At 34.1% G+C, this 4,463-nt stretch overlaps 1 long non-coding RNA gene across 1 annotated transcript; it reads right to left on the bottom strand.

The window, feature by feature from the left end:
• Positions 1 to 676: 676 nt before the first annotated feature.
• LOC113299095 lies at positions 677 to 4,142 on the bottom strand. The gene is made up of 4 exons (XR_003334626.1): positions 4,048 to 4,142; positions 2,465 to 2,528; positions 1,842 to 1,962; positions 677 to 855 (listed from the first exon to the last, which is right to left on the bottom strand). It is a non-coding gene; the product is annotated as an uncharacterized LOC113299095 (long non-coding RNA).
• Between the last annotated feature and the right edge of the window lie 321 nt (positions 4,143 to 4,463).

Below are 4,463 nucleotides of genomic sequence, written 5' to 3'. Positions count from 1 at the left end.
AAAAGGATAATTAGGGTAATAAGAAAAAATCGCATTTTCTGAATCGGCTGAATTTTGGACCAACTCGTACAGATTTGGTCTAAACTTTTGGACGCGGGTTTTTTTTGGACTTGAGAGTACTAGGCCTCAGATGGGTGGACTAAAGCGTCCTAATCCCAATAACTTTGGGACTAAACATCAATTTCTACTTTAGAGATATCAATTGCTTTTCCTTATAATAAGCTGAATCTAGTGAAAACTTCCGTAACCTGCATTACCTCTCTAGGCTCGAACGAGGGTAACAATCATCGGCAGAAAGGAAATGATTGGTACTGGGGCCTTGTGTGGCAGCTCTTGCTGCAAGAAGTCATTTCTTTTTGGGGAAAAACGGTTCAGTCCAAAACCCCACTAAATAGAACAATTTAGTCCAGAACTAGTTGACTAAGTACAGTTTAATCCAAAAATTGTGTAAAGACGCTGCTGACCTCCACACGTGTTTCATAAAGCACACATGCAGCGAGTGGGGACGGTTTTGTAAATGAGGCATTCAACCTGGAAATGACACGTCAGCAATTTTAAACAATATAAAAAATAATTAAAAATAATTTATCTTTTAAACTGCTCGTCCAAAATCGACAAACTTTATATATTTGGAAAGCATTTTCCGAGAGCTACAAAAAGAGTACCCATATGACTATATAATTTTCATTTTTAAAAAATTTTAATTTACATTTGTGTGTACAATTATGTACACCGCTGCAAAGATCCAAAAAAATCCAAAATCCATGATAGCCAGACTGCCACCCTAGTCCGCACAGACTGAGAAAAATATCAACCATGCCAAGCACCAGTTGGATAACATCCATAATAGCCGGACTGCATTGAGGACGAAACAATGAACATAAGAAAATCGCAGCTTGAAAAGAAAGTGATTATCCTTTCACCAACATCCACGTAAGAAAAGAAAGCAAAAAAAACGATCAAAATAAAAACTTAGTTTATGGTCAGAGACACAATCCATGTGGGCATTACTACACTAACTTAATATGGCTTCGAAATATCCCAGTACAGTGATTCATTGCACTTTACTGAAAAGGAGATTACTAACGCACAACAGATCAATCATACTCACACCCAGACCTACTTTTTCATGAGAAGCATATTGGTGCATCAATGTATTCATCCATGTGAAACATTCCTAAAATCAATCTTTCATAGCCACAAGCAAATCTACTTTTTCATTGAAAATACACTGGAGCACCAATGTGCACACCCCTGGAAAACATGCATAAAATCGGTCATTCATATTCACTCTCGGGCACACTTTTTCATGGGAATTATACAGGTGCAGCAATGTGTACATCCCTGCAAAAAATGTAGAAAAACGATCATTCATAACCACACACAAACCTACCTTTACATGGGAATGACAAAGGTGCACCAATATGTACACCGCTTCAAAACATGCATAAAGATGATCATTCACAACCACACACAAACCTATTTTTTTCATGGTAATTACTTCCTACAGGTGCACCAATATGTACACCGTTGTAAAACAAGGGAAACCTACTTTTTCATAAGATATACACAGGTGCGCCAATATGTACACCCCTGTAAAACATGCATAACACCAATTATTCATATTAACAATCAACAAGTGTACAACTATATACACATTAACTATCTACATGTGTATAATTATGTACACATTAAGAATCAATATGTTATTTCATTAAATGAAGGTTGCACTTATCAAATTCAACTAAGAAATCCTAAAGCACACAATCATATTATCAGTTAGGACCAATATTAAGGTACGAATCATCAAGGGAACCAAAATATACAACTAGAACAAATACCTTGCAGCGTGTTACATCATCTTGGGCTGCAAGCATAGCAACATTAGTTGGGAACTCATCTTTATCATCTTGCACAATTATATACACGCCTACAGAATGATCCGGTCTTTCCATGTCCCCCCTGAGTTAACACCACATATCATATTAAAGATGTAAACGGAAAATAACAATTAAATCTAAAATAAAAGATTCTTGTATAGTAAGAAGCATGTTTACAACTATGTACACATTAACAATTAACACGTGTACGATTATGTACATATTAATAATCAATATGTGTACAACTATGTACACATATTTTCTACACGTCTATCCAAAGCATATATACCCAAATGATCCTATCTTTCCATGTCTCTCCCAACTATCATTGGCGGCCAAAGATAACTTACAACTAATGTTCATGCAGACATAATAATAATAATAATTTGAAAGGCTAAACAGTAAAAAGCTTCAGGACAAGTAACAAAGAGTTTTAAAAAGAGTTAATTTTAACGTGTACACACTGTTAGTTTACGAACATAACTGAAGAGTGGTCAAAACATAGAGATTTATTAACACAAACCTAAATGTAAAAAGAAAAAAAAAAAGGAAAAAAAGCCACCCAAGAGCTAGGTTTTACTCACATCAAAAGATAGAAGTTGGAGCCACAACAGAAATGCAAGCTTAAAGTGATAGTACAGGGGACACCTGGAAACAAATAAAAATTTACATAAGCCTGAGTTTCATGCCTCCAAATCATTTCTACTCTAGTTATTTACCCGAGCATAAGTCTCATACTGCACATAGTTTCCACTTCTCTTGGACTATTATGTACACATCAATAAGTGTACAATTATGTACACATTAGGAATCAACGTGTACAACTAAGCGCACATTAAGAATTGATAAAAACATTGGATCATAATTTAAAATTTTATAATACCAAAACAAATTCAACTAAATGTATCCAAAAGCAAAAAATATATAATAAACCCCTTGAATGTCATAACTAATATGAACTAAGAACAAAAAACAAATAAAACTAAGAACCAACTAAACTGGTGCACTAAAAAGTACACGGTGTAAAACTGGTGTAAAAATAAATACACCTTGTACAGTGAATACAAGTTGGACGCCCAAACCTAACAGAAACTGATAGAATATGGCATGCACCAGGGTTGATAGAGTTTTAGGCTTCTATTGATGGATAATCATCAATAATTAGATGTTGTTTGGCTTCTTATCTCAACAACATTTGTTGCAAAAAAAGTTTCAAACTACTCCTAGCAACATAACTAATATGAACTAAGAACCAAAAACAAGTAAAACAGTCATTCACTAGTACTGGCTAATGCAATCGTTAAAATTGTAAAATGGTGCATCTTCTTGAGCATCTTTTATATTGCAGTACAGTAAGGCCATCAATTATACCAGCATCATGAGTGAGATTTCATATCAAAATGTAAAGTAGTCGCACATTTTTATTAGCGAGACTCGAAACCAGGGCGTTAAGCAAAGTTTTACGGTGATGAAATCATAAAACAATATCTCAAATACTGGATCATGGATCCTAGTAATGGCTCACATAGTGTACAAACAATCAGATTTATATACATAAAATTCAAAAAACTTCAAATACATATCAAAATTACTTGTACAATTATATAAAAAAATCATTCCCTCTATGCATCCAAAGCATATAATACAGATAAACTAAGATTGTTGGTTAAAAGAGATATCGGTATTCAAATCTCAACTTGAGTCACTTTTTGACCATAAAGAACCAGTGCGATCATTTTTAATAAAACGAACCTAACGTAGTAATTATGCTTAGGTTATGTTATTTTCAGTCACTATCCATGTATCAGTTTATGAAGTCCGGTTTTAAATAATCAAATATCTTGTATATTTTCCATTGTTTCAACTCAATCAACCCACCACAAATTTAATTGGCATCGAATCGCTCTGGATGCAACTTGTGTGTGATTAAATCATACCAAAATTCAGAATCTATATCCAAATTACTTTTACAAATCAACAAAAATATACCTTCTCATCTTTGAAAATTTTTAGATGGAGAGTAAAATTAAAATGAAATCGAGATGTTTCAAACATTTTTTGCTCTTAAATTTGGGATCTCTGTAAACAGATCCAACCAAAAAATTGAAGAAAAAGTAAAAGAAAAATAAATCAAATAAATATAAAATGGAAAGATCAAAACTCTAACCTGTATTACTTAAAAACACTAATCGTAATCGTCTCTGTGCTCCGCCTCCATCTCTCTCTTCAGAAAAAAAAACTAAGATGTCAAAAATGAATGCCCGAACACAGAAAGGGTAATCACGGTAGTAAGAAAAAGTTTATATTCTGGGTCGGCAGAAATTTGGAGTAACTCGTCCAAATTTTGGACCAAACTGTCTGTCCGGGGAATTTTTGGACTAAGGAGTACTAGGCTTGGAAGGGTGGACTAAAGCGTCCGAAGCCCAGTAACTTTGGGACTAAACGTCAATTTCTACTTTCTTTTTCTCAGCTTGACACAATAACTAATACTGAGCTTCCGTACCTAGAATAAAGAGGTAAGGTAAATACCTTACGTGGTAGGATCCGTTGACATGATTATAGTGACATAATTTTACATGGTGG

Source organism: Papaver somniferum, chromosome 7 (genome assembly GCF_003573695.1).
Source record: "Papaver somniferum cultivar HN1 chromosome 7, ASM357369v1, whole genome shotgun sequence".
Classification (NCBI taxonomy): Eukaryota; Viridiplantae; Streptophyta; class Magnoliopsida; order Ranunculales; family Papaveraceae; genus Papaver; species Papaver somniferum.
This window is presented reverse-complemented; position numbering and strand designations above follow the sequence as displayed.